The following is an 18,754-nucleotide window of genomic DNA, read 5'->3' as shown; positions in this document are numbered from 1 at the left end:
TTTATTGTTATTAGTTCATTATATATACGATAAAAATGATGCAAACACATAATTGGTTAGAAATTAACCATAAATACTTCATTTTCAACCAACTATTTGTTTCTCGTTAAAATACTGTGTAAGATATTTAAAGGGGAGAAGTTCTGTTTTTATTGCATATATCGACGTTTCAGCCGGATTAGAGCGGTTTTACGTGTACATCTTCCATTGGTAATATAAACGGAAAATCAGGAACATTTTAGTTAATTCTAATGAAAACACATCGATTTTTATCATTTGTATTGGAAACAACATTTTAATATGTCTTTTCTAGGATCTAAATAATACGAAACCTCGCTATATAATTTGAAGTTAAAATCCTCAAATTTGGTAATATAGGGACTTTTTTTACGTTTTTCATGTAGTGTGATTTAACGTAAATATATTCGTTTATACCAATATTTTGATATTACCTCACGTTTTCTCACGATATGCGATTTGGCCTTCAAATCTCAATATTTCGCATAATATTGCATTTTAAAGCAAGTTTTCTTGCATTTTGTTTTGTACTAAAAATCATCAAATTTAGCAATATTTTGACGTTTATCATCCCCCTTTTCTTTTATGGGAATTAAACAAAATATCATCGAATTAGCCAATATTTTGCCGTTTTTCCACGTTTTTGTGAATTTTCAGTTTATTGTTATTAATTTATTATATATACGATAAAAATGATGCAAACACATAATTGGTTAGAAATTAACCTTAAATACTTCATTATCAATCAACTATTTGTTTCTCGTTAAAATACTATGTAAGATATTGAAAGGGGAGAAGTTCTGTTTTTATTGCAAATATCGACGTTTCAGCCGGATTGGAGCGGTTTTACGTGAACATCTTCCATTGGTAATATAAACGGAAAATCAGGAACATTTTAGTTAATTCTAATGAAAACACATCGATTTTTATCATTTGTATTGGAAACAACATTTTAATATGTCTTTTCTAGGAACTAAATAATACGAAACCTCGCTTTATAATTTGAAGTTAAAATCCTCAAATTTGGTAATATAGGGACTTTTTTCACGTTTTTCATGTAGTGTGATTTAACGTAAATATATTCGTTTATACCAATATTTCGATATTACTTCATGTTTTCTCACGATATGTGATTTGGCCTTCAAATCTCAGAATTTCGCATAATATTGCATTTTAAAGCAAGTTTTCTTGCATTTTGTTTTGTACTAAAAATCATCGAATTTAGCAATATTTTGACGTTTATCATCCCCCTTTTCCTTTATGTGATTTAAACAAAATATCATCGAATTAGGCAATATTTTGCCGTTTTTCCACGTTTATGTAAATTTTCAGTTTATTGTTATTAGTTCATTATATATACGATAAAAATGATGCAAACACATAATTGGTTAGAAATTAACCATAAATACTTCATTTTCAACCAACTATTTGTTTCTCGTTAAAATACTGTGTAAGATATTGAAAGGGGAGAAGTTCTGTTTTTATTGCATATATCGACGTTTCAGCCGGATTGGAGCGGTTTTACGTGTACATCTTCCATTGGTAATATAAACATAAAATCAGGAACATTTTAGTTAATTCTAATGAAAACACATCGATTTTTATCATTTGTATTGGAAACAACATTTTAATATGTCTTTTCTAGGATCTAAATAATACGAAACCTCGCTTTATAATTTGAAGTTAAAATCTTCAAAATTGGTAATATAGGGACTTTTTTCACGTTTTTCATGTAGTGTGATTTTACGTAAATATATTCGTTTATACCAATATTTCCATACTACTTCATGTTTTCTCACGATATGTGATTTGGCCTTCAAATCTCAGAATTTCGCATAATATTGCATTTTAAAGCAAGTTTTCTTGCATTTTGTTTTGTACTAAAAATCATCGAATTTAGCAATATTTTGACGTTTATCATCCCCCTTTTCCTTTATGTGATTTAAACAAAATATCATCGAATTAGGCAATATTTTGCCGTTTTTCCACGTTTATGTAAATTTTCAGTTTATTGTTATTAGTTCATTATACATGCGATAAAAATCATGCAAACACATAATTGGTTAGAAATTAACCATAAATACTTCATTTTCAACCAACTATTTGTTTCTCGTTAAAATACTGTGTAAGATATTGAAAGGGGAGAAGTTCTGTTTTTATTGCATATATCGACGTTTCAGCCGGATTAGAGCGGTTTTACGTGTACATCTTCAATTGGTAATATAAACGGAAAATCAGGAACATTTTAGGTAATTCTAATGAAAACACATCGATTCTTATAATTTGTATTGGAGACAAAATTTTAATGTCTTTTCTTGGATTTAAAAATAAGAAACCTCGCTTTATAATTTGAAGTTAAAATCCTCAAATTTGGTAATATAGTGACTTTTTTCACGTTTTTCATGTAGTGTGATTTTACGTATATATATTCGTTTATACCAATATTTCGATACTACTTCATGTTTTCTCACGATATGTGATTTGACCTTCAAATCTCAGAATTTTGAATAATATTGCATTTTAAAGCAAGTTTTCTTGCATTTTGTTTTGTACTAAAAGTCATCGAATTTAGCAATATTTTGACGTTTATCATCCCCCTTTTCCTTTATGTGATTTAAACAAAATATCATCGAATTAGGCAATATTTTGCCGTTTTTCAACGTTTTTGTGAATTTTCAGTTTATTATTATTAATTTATTATATATACAATAAAAATGATGCAAACACATAATTGGTTAGAAATTAACCTTAAATACTTCATTTTCAATCAACTATTTGTTTCTCGTTAAAATACTGTGTAAGATATTGAAAGGGGAGAAGTTCTGTTTTTATTGCATATATCGACGTTTCAGCCGGATTAGAGCGGTTTTACGTGTGCATATTCCATTGGTAATATAAACGGAAAATCAGGAACATTTTAGTTAATTCTAATGAAAACACATCAATTTTTATCATTTGTATTGGAAACAACATTTTAATATGTCTTTTCTAGGATCTAAATAATACGAAACCTCGCTTAATAATTTGAAGTTAAAATCCTCAAATTTGGTAATATAGTGACTTTTTTAACGTTTGATATGTAGTGTGATTTTACTTAAATATATTCGTTTATACCAATATTTCGATACTGCTTCATGTTTTCTCACGATATGTGATTTGACCTTCAAATCTCAGAATTTCGAATAATATTGCATTTTACAGCAAGTTTTCTTGCATTTTGTTTTGTACTAAAAATCATCGAATTTCGCAATAGTTTGATGTTTATCATCCCCATATTCCTTGATGTGATTTAAACAAAATATCATCGAATTAGGCAATATTTTGCTGTTTTTCCCTGTTTTGTGAATTTTCAGTTTATTGTTATTAATTTATTATATATACGATAAAAATGATGCAAACACATAATTGGTTAGAAATTAACGGTAAATACTTCATTTTCAATCAACAATTTGTTTCTCGTTAAAATACTGTGTAAGATATTGAAAGGGGAGAAGTTCTGTTTTTATTTCATATATCGACGTTTCAGCCGGATTAGAGCGGTTTTACGTGTGCATATTCCATTGGTAATATAAACGGAAAATCAGGAACATTTTAGTTAATTCTAATGAAAACACATCGATTTTTATCATTTTTATTGAAAACAGCATTTTAATATGTCTTTTCTAGGATCTAAATAATACGAAACCTCGCTTTATAATTTGAAGTTAAAATCCTCAAATTTGGAAATATAGTGACTTTTTTCACGTTTTCCATATAGTGTGAGTTTACGTAAATATATTCGTTTATACCAATATTTCGATACTACTTCATGTTTTCTCACGATATGTGATTTGACCTTCAAATCTCAGAATTTAGAATAATATTGCATTTTAAAGCAAGTTTTCTTGCATTTTGTTTGGTACTAAAAATCATCGAATTTAGCAATATTTTGACGTTTATCATCCCCCCTTTCCCTTTATGTGATTTAAACAAAATATCATCGAATTAGGCAATATTTTGCTGTTTTTCCACGTTTTTGTGAATTTTCAGTTTATTGTTATTAATTTATTACATATACAATAAAAATGATGCAAACACATAATTGGTTAGAAATTAACCTTAAATACTTCATTTTCAATCAACTATTTGTTTCTCGTTAAAATACTGTGTATGATATAGAAAGGGGAGAAGTTCTGTTTTTATTGCATATATCGACGTTTCAGCCGGATTAGAGCGGTTTTACATGTATATATTCCATTGGTAATATAAACGGAAAATCAGGAACATTTTAGTTAATTCTAATGAAAACACATCGATTTTTAACATTTGTATCGGAAACAACATTTTAATGTCTTTTCTAGGATCTAAATAATACGAAACCTCGCTTTATAATTTGAAGTTAAAATCCTCAAATTTGGTAATATAGTGACTTTTTTCACGTTTTTCATGTTGTATGATTTTACGTAAATATATTCGTTTATACCAATATTTCGATACTACTTCATGTTTTCTCACGATATGTGATTTGACCTTCAAATCTCAGAATTTCGAATAATATTGCATTTTAAAGCAAGTTTTCTTGCATTTTGTTTTGTACTAAAAATCATCGAATTTAGCAATAGTTTGATGTTTATCATCCCCATTTTCCTTGATGTGATTTAAACAAAATATCATCGAATTAGGCAATATTTTGCTGTTTTTCCCTGTTTTATGAATTTTCAGTTTATTGTTATTAATTTATTATATATACGATAAAAATGATGCAAACACATAATTGGTTAGAAATTAACCATAAATACTTCATTTTCAACCAACTATTTGTTTCTCGTTAAAATACTGTATAAGATATTGAAAGGGGAGAAGTTCTGTTTTTATTGCATATATAGACGTTTCAGCCGGATTAGAGCGGTTTTACATGTGCGTATTCCATTGGTAATATAAACTGAAAATCAGGAACATTTTAGTTAATTTTAATGAAAACACATCGATTTTTAACATTTGTATTGGAAACAACATTTTAATGTCTTTTCTAGGATCTAAATAATACGAAACCTCGCTTTATAATTTCAAGTTAAAATCCTCAAATTTGGTGATATAGTGACTTTTTTCACGTTTTTCATATGGTGTGATTTTACGTAAATATATTTGTTTATACCAATATTTCGATACTACTAGATGTTTTCTCACGATATGTGATTTGGCCTTCAAATATCAGAATTTCGCATAATATTGCATTTTAAAGCAAGTTTTCTTGCATTTTGTTTTGTACTAAAAATCATCTAATTTAGCAATATTTTGACGTTTATCATCCCCCTTTCCCTTTATGTGATTTAAACAAAATATCATCGAATTAGGCAATATTTTGCTGTTTTTCCACGTTTTTGTGAATTTTCAGTTTATTGTTATTAATTTATTATATATAAGATAAAAATGATGCAAACACATGATTGGTTAGAAATTAACCTTAAATACTTCATTTTCAATCAACTATTTGTTTCTCGTTAAAATACTGTGTAAGATATAGAAAGGGGAGAAGTTCTGTTGTTATTGCATATATCGACGTTTCAACCGGATTAGAGCGGTTTTACGAGTGCATATTCCATTGGTAATATAAACGGAAAATCAGAAACATTTTAGTTAATTCTAATGAAAACACATCGATTTTTATCATTTGTATTGGAAACAACAATTTAATATGTCTTTTCCAGGATCTCTATAATACGAAACCTCGCTTTATAATTTGAAGTTAAAATCCACAAATTTGGTAATATAGTGACTTTTTTCACGTTTTTCATGTTGTGTGATTTTACGTAAATATATTCGTTTATACCAATATTTCGATACTACTAGATGTTTTCTCACGATATGTGATTTGGCCTTTAAATATCAGAATTTCGAATAATATTGCATTTTAAAGCAAGTTTTCTTTCATTTTGTTTTGTACTAAAAATCATCGAATTTAGCAATAGTTTGATGTTTATCATCCCCATTTTCCTTGATGTGATTTAAACAAATAATCTTCGAATTAGGCAATATTTTGCTTTTTTTTTCCTGTTTTTGTGAATTTTCAGTTTATTGTTATTAATTTATTATATATACGATAAAAAATGATGCAAACACATAATTGGTTAGAAATTAACCATAAATACTTCATTTTCAACCAACTATTTGTTTCTCGTTAAAATACTGTATAAGATATTGAAAAGGGAGAAGTTCTGTTCTTATTGCATATATCGACGTTTCAGCCGGATTAGAGCGGTTTTACGTGTACATCTTCCATTGATAATATAAACGGAAAATCAGGAACATTTTAGTTAATTCTAATGAAAAAACGTCGATTTTTATCGTTTGTATTGGAAACAACATTTTAATATGTCTTTTCTAGGATCTAAATAATACGAAACCTCGCTTTATTATTTGAAGTTAAAATCCTGAAATTTGGTAATATAGTGACTTTTTTCACGGTTTTCATTTAGTGTGATTTTACGTAAATATATTCGTTTATACCAATATTTCAATACTACTTCATGTTTTCTCACGATATGTGATTTGGCCTTCAAATCTCAGAATTTCGCATAATATTGCATTTTAAAGCAAGTTTTCTTGCATTTTGTTTGGTACTAAAAATCATCGAATTTAGCAATATTTTGACGTTTATCATCCCCCCTTTCCCTTTATGTAATTTAAACAAAATATCATCGAATTAGGCAATATTTTGCTGTTTTTCCACGTTTTTGTGAATTTTCAGTTTATTGTTATTAATTTATTACATATACAATAAAAATGATGCAAACACATAATTGGTTAGAAATTAACCTTAAATACTTCATTTTCAATCAACTATTTGTTTCTCGTTAAAATACTGTGTATGATATAGAAAGGGGAGAAGTTCTGTTTTTATTGCATATATCGACGTTTCAGCCGGATTAGAGCGGTTTTACATGTATATATTCCATTGGTAATATAAACGGAAAATCAGGAACATTTTAGTTAATTCTAATGAAAACACATCGATTTTTAACATTTGTATCGGAAACAACATTTTAATGTCTTTTCTAGGATCTAAATAATACGAAACCTCGCTTTATAATTTGAAGTTAAAATCCTCAAATTTGGTAATATAGTGACTTTTTTCACGTTTTTCATGTTGTATGATTTTACGTAAATATATTCGTTAATACCAATATTTTGATACTACTTCATGTTTTCTCACGATATGTGATTTGACCTTCAAATCTCAGAATTTCGAATAATATTGCATTTTAAAGCAAGTTTTCTTGCATTTTGTTTTGTACTAAAAATCATCGAATTTAGCAATAGTTTGATGTTTATCATCCCCATTTTCCTTGATGTGATTTAAACAAAATATCATCGAATTAGGCAATATTTTGCTGTTTTTCCCTGTTTTATGAATTTTCAGTTTATTGTTATTAATTTATTATATATACGATAAAAATGATGCAAACACATAATTGGTTAGAAATTAACCATAAATACTTCATTTTCAACCAACTATTTGTTTCTCGTTAAAATACTGTATAAGATATTGAAAGGGGAGAAGTTCTGTTTTTATTGCATATATAGACGTTTCAGCCGGATTAGAGCGGTTTTACATGTGCGTATTCCATTGGTAATATAAACTGAAAATCAGGAACATTTTAGTTAATTTTAATGAAAACACATCGATTTTTAACATTTGTATTGGAAACAACATTTTAATGTCTTTTCTAGGATCTAAATAATACGAAACCTCGCTTTATAATTTCAAGTTAAAATCCTCAAATTTGGTGATATAGTGACTTTTTTCACGTTTTTCATATGGTGTGATTTTACGTAAATATATTCGTTTATACCAATATTTCGATACTACTAGATGTTTTCTCACGATATGTGATTTGGCCTTCAAATATCAGAATTTCGCATAATATTGCATTTTAAAGCAAGTTTTCTTGCATTTTGTTCTGTACTAAAAATCATCTAATTTAGCAATATTTTGACGTTTATCATCCCCCTTTCCCTTTATCTGATTTAAACAAAATATCATCGAATTAGGCAATATTTTGCTGTTTTTCCACGTTTTTGTGAATTTTCAGTTTATTGTTATTAATTTATTATATATAAGATAAAAATGATGCAAACACATGATTGGTTAGAAATTAACCTTAAATACTTCATTTTCAATCAACTATTTGTTTCTCGTTAAAATACTGTGTAAGATATAGAAAGGGGAGAAGTTCTGTTGTTATTGCATATATCGACGTTTCAACCGGATTAGAGCGGTTTTACGAGTGCATATTCCATTGGTAATATAAACGGAAAATCAGAAACATTTTAGTTAATTCTAATGAAAACACATCGATTTTTATCATTTGTATTGGAAACAACAATTTAATATGTCTTTTCCAGGATCTCTATAATTCGAAACCTCGCTTTATAATTTGAAGTTAAAATCCTCAAATTTGGTAATATAGTGACTTTTTTCACGTTTTTCATGTTGTGTGATTTTACGTAAATATATTCGTTTATACCAATATTTCGATACTACTAGATGTTTTCTCACGATATGTGATTTGGCCTTTAAATATCAGAATTTCGAATAATATTGCATTTTAAAGCAAGTTTTCTTTCATTTTGTTTTGTACTAAAAATCATCGAATTTAGCAATAGTTTGATGTTTATCATCCCCATTTTCCTTGATGTGATTTAAACAAATAATCTTCGAATTAGGCAATATTTTGCTGTTTTTCCCTGTTTTTGTGAATTTTCAGTTTATTGTTATTAATTTATTATATATACGATAAAAAATGATGCAAACACATAATTGGTTAGAAATTAACCATAAATACTTCATTTTCAACCAACTATTTGTTTCTCGTTAAAATACTGTATAAGATATTGAAAAGGGAGAAGTTCTGTTCTTATTGCATATATCGACGTTTCAGCCGGATTAGAGCGGTTTTACGTGTACATCTTCCATTGATAATATAAACGGAAAATCAGGAACATTTTAGTTAATTCTAATGAAAAAACGTCGATTTTTATCGTTTGTATTGGAAACAACATTTTAATATGTCTTTTCTAGGATCTAAATAATACGAAACCTCGCTTTATAATTTGAAGTTAAAATCCTGAAATTTGGTAATATAGTGACTTTTTTCACGGTTTTCATTTAGTGTGATTTTACGTAAATATATTCGTTTATACATATATTTCAATACTACTTCATGTTTTCTCACGATATGTGATTTGGCCTTCAAATCTCAGAATTTCGCATAATATTGCATTTTAAAGCAAGTTTTCTTGCATTTTGTTTGGTACTAAAAATCATCGAATTTAGCAATATTTTGACGTTTATCATCCCCCCTTTCCCTTTATGTAATTTAAACAAAATATCATCGAATTAGGCAATATTTTGCTGTTTTTCCACGTTTTTGTGAATTTTCAGTTTATTGTTATTAATTTATTACATATACAATAAAAATGATGCAAACACATAATTGGTTAGAAATTAACCTTAAATACTTCATTTTCAATCAACTATTTGTTTCTCGTTAAAATACTGTGTATGATATAGAAAGGGGAGAAGTTCTGTTTTTATTGCATATATCGACGTTTCAGCCGGATTAGAGCGGTTTTACATGTATATATTCCATTGGTAATATAAACGGAAAATCAGGAACATTTTAGTTAATTCTAATGAAAACACATCGATTTTTAACATTTGTATCGGAAACAACATTTTAATGTCTTTTCTAGGATCTAAATAATACGAAACCTCGCTTTATAATTTGAAGTTAAAATCCTCAAATTTGGTAATATAGTGACTTTTTTCACGTTTTTCATGTTGTATGATTTTACGTAAATATATTCGTTTATACCAATATTTTGATACTACTTCATGTTTTCTCACGATATGTGATTTGACCTTCAAATCTCAGAATTTCGAATAATATTGCATTTTAAAGCAAGTTTTCTTGCATTTTGTTTTGTACTAAAAATCATCGAATTTAGCAATAGTTTGATGTTTATCATCCCCATTTTCCTTGATGTGATTTAAACAAAATATCATCGAATTAGGCAATATTTTGCTGTTTTTCCCTGTTTTATGAATTTTCAGTTTATTGTTATTAATTTATTATATATACGATAAAAATGATGCAAACACATAATTGGTTAGAAATTAACCATAAATACTTCATTTTCAACCAACTATTTGTTTCTCGTTAAAATACTGTATAAGATATTGAAAGGGGAGAAGTTCTGTTTTTATTGCATATATAGACGTTTCAGCCGGATTAGAGCGGTTTTACATGTGCATATTCCATTGGTAATATAAACTGAAAATCAGGAACATTTTAGTTAATTTTAATGAAAACACATCGATTTTTAACATTTGTATTGGAAACAACATTTTAATGTCTTTTCTAGGATCTAAATAATACGAAACCTCGCTTTATAATTTCAAGTTAAAATCCTCAAATTTGGTGATATAGTGACTTTTTTCACGTTTTTCATATGGTGTGATTTTACGTAAATATATTCGTTTATACCAATATTTCGATACTACTAGATGTTTTCTCACGATATGTGATTTGGCCTTCAAATATCAGAATTTCGCATAATATTGCATTTTAAAGCAAGTTTTCTTGCATTTTGTTTTGTACTAAAAATCATCTAATTTAGCAATATTTTGACGTTTATCATCCCCCTTTCCCTTTATGTGATTTAAACAAAATATCATCGAATTAGGCAATATTTTGCTGTTTTTCCACGTTTTTGTGAATTTTCAGTTTATTGTTATTAATTTATTATATATAAGATAAAAATGATGCAAACACATGATTGGTTAGAAATTAACCTTAAATACTTCATTTTCAATCAACTATTTGTTTCTCGTTAAAATACTGTGTAAGATATAGAAAGGGGAGAAGTTCTGTTGTTATTGCATATATCGACGTTTCAACCGGATTAGAGCGGTTTTACGAGTGCATATTCCATTGGTAATATAAACGGAAAATCAGAAACATTTTAGTTAATTCTAATGAAAACACATCGATTTTTATCATTTGTATTGGAAACAACAATTTAATATGTCTATTCCAGGATCTCTATAATACGAAACCTCGCTTTATAATTTGAAGTTAAAATCCTCAAATTTGGTAATATAGTGACTTTTTTCACGTTTTTCATGTTGTGTGATTTTACGTAAATATATTCGTTTATACCAATATTTCGATACTACTAGATGTTTTCTCACGATATGTGATTTGGCCTTTAAATATCAGAATTTCGAATAATATTGCATTTTAAAGCAAGTTTTCTTTCATTTTGTTTTGTACTAAAAATCATCGAATTTAGCAATAGTTTGATGTTTATCATCCCCATTTTCCTTGATGTGATTTAAACAAATAATCTTCGAATTAGGCAATATTTTGCTGTTTTTCCCTGTTTTTGTGAATTTTCAGTTTATTGTTATTAATTTATTATATATACGATAAAAAATGATGCAAACACATAATTGGTTAGAAATTAACCATAAATACTTCATTTTCAACCAACTATTTGTTTCTCGTTAAAATACTGTATAAGATATTGAAAAGGGAGAAGTTCTGTTCTTATTGCATATATCGACGTTTCAGCCGGATTAGAGCGGTTTTACGTGTACATCTTCCATTGATAATATAAACGGAAAATCAGGAACATTTTAGTTAATTCTAATGAAAAAACGTCGATTTTTATCGTTTGTATTGGAAACAACATTTTAATATGTCTTTTCTAGGATCTAAATAATACGAAACCTCGCTTTATAATTTGAAGTTAAAATCCTGAAATTTGGTAATATAGTGACTTTTTTCACGGTTTTCATTTAGTGTGATTTTACGTAAATATATTCGTTTATACCAATATTTCAATACTACTTCATGTTTTCTCACGATATGTGATTTGGCCTTCAAATCTCAGAATTTCGCATAATATTGCATTTTAAAGCAAGTTTTCTTGCATTTTGTTTGGTACTAAAAATCATCGAATTTAGCAATATTTTGACGTTTATCATCCCCCCTTTCCCTTTATGTAATTTAAACAAAATATCATCGAATTAGGCAATATTTTGCTGTTTTTCCACGTTTTTGTGAATTTTCAGTTTATTGTTATTAATTTATTACATATACAATAAAAATGATGCAAACACATAATTGGTTAGAAATTAACCTTAAATACTTCATTTTCAATCAACTATTTGTTTCTCGTTAAAATACTGTGTATGATATAGAAAGGGGAGAAGTTCTGTTTTTATTGCATATATCGACGTTTCAGCCGGATTAGAGCGGTTTTACATGTATATATTCCATTGGTAATATAAACGGAAAAACAGGAACATTTTAGTTAATTCTAATGAAAACACATCGATTTTTAACATTTGTATCGGAAACAACATTTTAATGTCTTTTCTAGGATCTAAATAATACGAAACCTCGCTTTATAATTTGAAGTTAAAATCCTCAAATTTGGTAATATAGTGACTTTTTTCACGTTTTTCATGTTGTATGATTTTACGTAAATATATTCGTTTATACCAATATTTCGATACTACTTCATGTTTTCTCACGATATGTGATTTGACCTTCAAATCTCAGAATTTCGAATAATATTGCATTTTAAAGCAAGTTTTCTTGCATTTTGTTTTGTACTAAAAATCATCGAATTTAGCAATAGTTTGATGTTTATCATCCCCATTTTCCTTGATGTGATTTAAACAAAATATCATCGAATTAGGCAATATTTTGCTGTTTTTCCCTGTTTTATGAATTTTCAGTTTATTGTTATTAATTTATTATATATACGATAAAAATGATGCAAACACATAATTGGTTAGAAATTAACCATAAATACTTCATTTTCAACCAACTATTTGTTTCTCGTTAAAATACTGTATAAGATATTGAAAGGGGAGAAGTTCTGTTTTTATTGCATATATAGACGTTTCAGCCGGATTAGAGCGGTTTTACATGTGCATATTCCATTGGTAATATAAACTGAAAATCAGGAACATTTTAGTTAATTTTAATGAAAACACATCGATTTTTAACATTTGTATTGGAAACAACATTTTAATGTCTTTTCTAGGATGTAAATAATACGAAACCTCGCTTTATAATTTCAAGTTAAAATCCTCAAATTTGGTGATATAGTGACTTTTTTCACGTTTTTCATATGGTGTGATTTTACGTAAATATATTCGTTTATACCAATATTTCGATACTACTAGATGTTTTCTCACGACATGTGATTTGGCCTTCAAATATCAGAATTTCGCATAATATTGCATTTTAAAGCAAGTTTTCTTGCATTTTGTTTTGTACTAAAAATCATCTAATTTAGCAATATTTTGACGTTTATCATCCCCATTTCCCTTTATGTGATTTAAACAAAATATCATCGAATTAGGCAATATTTTGCTGTTTTTCCACGTTTTTGTGAATTTTCAGTTTATTGTTATTAATTTGTTATATATAAGATAAAAATGATGCAAACACATGATTGGTTAGAAATTAACCTTAAATACTTCATTTTCAATCAACTATTTGTTTCTCGTTAAAATACTGTGTAAGATATAGAAAGGGGAGAAGTTCTGTTGTTATTGCATATATCGACGTTTCAACCGGATTAGAGCGGTTTTACGAGTGCATATTCCATTGGTAATATAAACGGAAAATCAGAAACATTTTAGTTAATTCTAATGAAAACACATCGATTTTTATCATTTGTATTGGAAACAACAATTTAATATGTCTTTTCCAGGATCTCTATAATACGAAACCTCGCTTTATAATTTGAAGTTAAAATCCTCAAATTTGGTAATATAGTGACTTTTTTCACGTTTTTCATGTTGTGTGATTTTACGTAAATATATTCGTTTATACCAATATTTCGATACTACTAGATGTTTTCTCACGATATGTGATTTGGCCTTTAAATATCAGAATTTCGAATAATATTGCATTTTAAAGCAAGTTTTCTTTCATTTTGTTTTGTACTAAAAATCATCGAATTTAGCAATAGTTTGATGTTTATCATCCCCATTTTCCTTGATGTGATTTAAACAAATAATCTTCGAATTAGGCAATATTTTACTGTTTTTCCCTGTTTTTGTGAATTTTCAGTTTATTGTTATTAATTTATTATATATACGATAAAAAATGATGCAAACACATAATTGGTTAGAAATTAACCATAAATACTTCATTTTCAACCAACTATTTCTTTCTCGTTTAAATACTGTATAAGATATTGAAAAGGGAGAATTTCTGTTCTTATTGCATATATCGACGTTTCAGCCGGATTAGAGCGGTTTTACGTGTACATCTTCCATTGATAATATAAACGGAAAATCAGGAACATTTTAGTTAATTCTAATGAAAAAACGTCGATTTTTATCGTTTGTATTGGAAACAACATTTTAATATGTCTTTTCTAGGATCTAAATAATACGAAACCTCGCTTTATAATTTGAAGTTAAAATCCTGAAATTTGGTAATATAGTGACTTTTTTCACGGTTTTCATTTAGTGTGATTTTACGTAAATATATTCGTTTATACCAATATTTCAATACTACTTCATGTTTTCTCACGATATGTGATTTGGCCTTCAAATCTCAGAATTTCGCATAATATTGCATTTTAAAGCAAGTTTTCTTGCATTTTGTTTGGTACTAAAAATCATCGAATTTAGCAATATTTTGACGTTTATCATCCCCCCTTTCCCTTTATGTAATTTAAACAAAATATCATCGAATTAGGCAATATTTTGCTGTTTTTCCACGTTTTTGTGAATTTTCAGTTTATTGTTATTAATTTATTACATATACAATAAAAATGATGCAAACACATAATTGGTTAGAAATTAACCTTAAATACTTCATTTTCAATCAACTATTTGTTTCTCGTTAAAATACTGTGTATGATATAGAAAGGGGAGAAGTTCTGTTTTTATTGCATATATCGACGTTTCAGCCGGATTAGAGCGGTTTTACATGTGTATATTCCATTGGTAATATAAACGGAAAATCAGGAACATTTTAGTTAATTCTAATGAAAACACATCGATTTTTAACATTTGTATTGGAAACAACATTTTAATGTCTTTTCTAGGATCTAAATAATACGAAACCTCGCTTTATAATTTGAAGTTAAAATCCTCAAATTTGGTAATATAGTGACTTTTTTCACTTTTTCATGTTGTATGATTTTACGTAAATATATTCGTTTATACCAATATTTCGATACTACTTCATGTTTTCTCACGATATGTGATTTGACCTTCAAATCTCAGAATTTCGAATAATATTGCATTTTAAAGCAAGTTTTCTTGCAATTTGTTTTGTACTAAAAATCATCGAATTTAGCAATAGTTTGATGTTTATCATCCCCATTTTCCTTGATGTGATTTAAACAAAATATCATCGAATTAGGCAATATTTTGCCGTTTTTCCCTGTTTTATGAATTTTCAGTTTATTGTTATTAATTTATTATATATACGATAAAAATGATGCAAACACATAATTGGTTAGAAATTAACCATAAATACTTCATTTTCAACCAACTATTTGTTTCTCGTTAAAATACTGTATAAGATATTGAAAGGGGAGAAGTTCTGTTTTTATTGCATATATAGACGTTTCAGCCGGATTAGAGCGGTTTTACATGTGCATATTCCATTGGTAATATAAACTGAAAATCAGGAACATTTTAGTTAATTTTAATGAAAATACACCGATTTTTAACATTTGTATTGGAAACAACATTTTAATGTCTTTTCTAGGATCTAAATAATACGAAACCTCGCTTTATAATTTCAAGTTAAAATCCTCAAATTTGGTGATATAGTGACTTTTTTCACGTTTTTCATATGGTGTGATTTTACGTAAATATATTCGTTTATACCAATATTTCGATACTACTAGATGTTTTCTCACGATATGTGATTTGGCCTTCAAATATCAGAATTTCGCATAATATTGCATTTTAAAGCAAGTTTTCTTGCATTTTGTTTTGTACTAAAAATCATCTAATTTAGCAATATCTTGACGTTTATCATCCCCCTTTCCCTTTATGTGATTTAAACAAAATATCATCGAATTAGGCAATATTTTGCTGTTTTTCCACGTTTTTGTGAATTTTCAGTTTATTGTTATTAATTTATTACATATAAGATAAAAATGATGCAAACACATGATTGGTTAGAAATTAACCTTAAATACTTCATTTTCAATCAACTATTTGTTTCTCGTTAAAATACTGTGTAAGATATAGAAAGGGGAGAAGTTCTGTTGTTATTGCATATATCGACGTTTCAGCCGGATTAGAGCGGTTTTACGAGTGCATATTCCATTGGTAATATAAACGGAAAATCAGAAACATTTTAGTTAATTCTAATGAAAACACATCGATTTTTATCATTTGTATTGGAAACAACATTTTAATATGTCTTTTCCAGGATCTCTATAATACGAAACCTCGCTTTATAATTTGAAGTTAAAATCCTCAAATTTGGTAATATAGTGACTTTTTTCACGTTTTTCATGTTGTGTGATTTTACGTAAATATATTCGTTTATACCAATATTTCGATACTACTAGATGTTTTCTCACGATATGTGATTTGGCCTTTAAATATCAGAATTTCGAATAATATTGCATTTTAAAGCAAGTTTTCTTGCATTTTGTTTTGTACTAAAAATCATCGAATTTCGCAATAGTTTGATGTTTATCATCCCCATTTTCCTTGATGTGATTTAAACAAAATATCATCGAATTAGGCAATATTTTGCTGTTTTTCCACGTTTTTGTGAATTTTCAGTTTATTGTTATTAATTTATTATATATACGATAAAAATGATGCAAACACATAATTGGTTAGAAATTAACCTTAAATACTTCATTTTCAATCAACTATTTGTTTCTCGTTAAAATACTGTATAAGATATTGAGAGGGGAGAAGTTCTGTTTTTATTGCATATATCGACGTTTCAGGCTGATTAAAACGGTTTTACGTGTGCATATTTCATTGGTAATATAAACGGAAAATCAGGAACATTTTAGTTAATTCTAATGAAAACACATCGATTTTTATCATTTGTATTGGAAACAGCATTTTAATATGTCTTTTCTAGGATCTAAATAATACGAAACCTCGCTTTATAATTTGAAGTTAAAATTCTCAAATTTGGTAATATATTTATTTTGTTCACGTTTTCCATATAGTGTGAGTTTACGTAAATATATTCGTTTATACCAATATTTCGATACTACTTCATGTTTTCTCACGATATGTGATTTGACCTTCAAATCTCAGAATTTCGAATAATATTGCATTTTAAAGCAAGTTTTCTTGCATTTTGTTTTGTACTAAAAATCATAGAATTTGGCAATAGTTTGATGTTTATCATCCCCATTTTCCTTGATGTGATTTAAACAAAATATGATCGAATTAGTTAAAATTTTGCCGTTTTTCCACGTTTTTGTAAATTTTCAGTTTATTGGTATTAGTTCATTATATATACGATAAAAATGATGCAAACACATAATTGGTTAGAAATTAACCATAAATACTTCATTTTCAACCAACTATTTGTTTCTCGTTAAAATACTGTATAAGATATTGAAAGGGGAGAAGTTCTGTTTTTATTGCATATATCGACGTTTCAGCCGGATTAGAGCGGTTTTACGTGTACATCTTCCGTTGGTAACATAAACGGAAAATCAGGAACATTTTAGTTAATTCTAATGAAAACACATCGATGTTTATCATTTGTATTGGAAACAAAATTTTAATATTTCTTTTCTAGGATCTAAATAATACGAAACCTCGCTTTATAATTTGAAGTTAAAATCCTCAAATTTGGTGATATAGTGACTTCTTTCACGTTTTTCATATGTTGTGATTTTACGTAAATATATTCGTTTATACCAATATTTCGATACTACTAGATGTTTTCTCACGATATGTGATTTGGCCTTCAAATATCAGAATTTCGCATAATATTGCATTTTAAAGCAAGTTTTCTTGCATTTTGTTTTGTACTAAAAATCATCTAATTTAGCAATATCTTGACGTTTATCATCCCCCTTTCCCTTTATGTGATTTAAACAAAATATCATCGAATTAGGCAATATTTTGCTGTTTTTCCACGTTTTTGTGAATTTTCAGTTTATTGTTATTAATTTATTACATATAAGATAAAAATGATGCAAACACATGATTGGTTAGAAATTAACCTTAAATACTTCATTTTCAATCAACTATTTGTTTCTCGTTAAAATACTGTGTAAGATATAGAAAGGGGAGAAGTTCTGTTGTTATTGCATATATCGACGTTTCAGCCGGATTAGAGCGGTTTTACGAGTGCATATTCCATTGGTAATATAAACGGAAAATCAGAAACATTTTAGTTAATTCTAATGAAAACACATCGATTTTTATCATTTGTATTGGAAACAACATTTTAATATGTCTTTTCCAGGATCTCTATAATACGAAACCTCGCTTTATAATTTGAAGTTAAAATCCTCAAATTTGGTAATATAGTGACTTTTTTCACGTTTTTCATGTTGTGTGATTTTACGTAAATATATTCGTTTATACCAATATTTCGATACTACTAGATGTTTTCTCACGATACGTGATTTGGCCTTTAAATATCAGAATTTCGAATAATATTGCATTTTAAAGCAAGTTTTCTTGCATTTTGTTTTGTAC

This window comes from Procambarus clarkii, chromosome 42 (genome assembly GCF_040958095.1).
Source record: "Procambarus clarkii isolate CNS0578487 chromosome 42, FALCON_Pclarkii_2.0, whole genome shotgun sequence".
NCBI classification, from domain to species: domain Eukaryota; kingdom Metazoa; phylum Arthropoda; class Malacostraca; order Decapoda; family Cambaridae; genus Procambarus; species Procambarus clarkii.
This window is presented reverse-complemented; position numbering follows the sequence as displayed.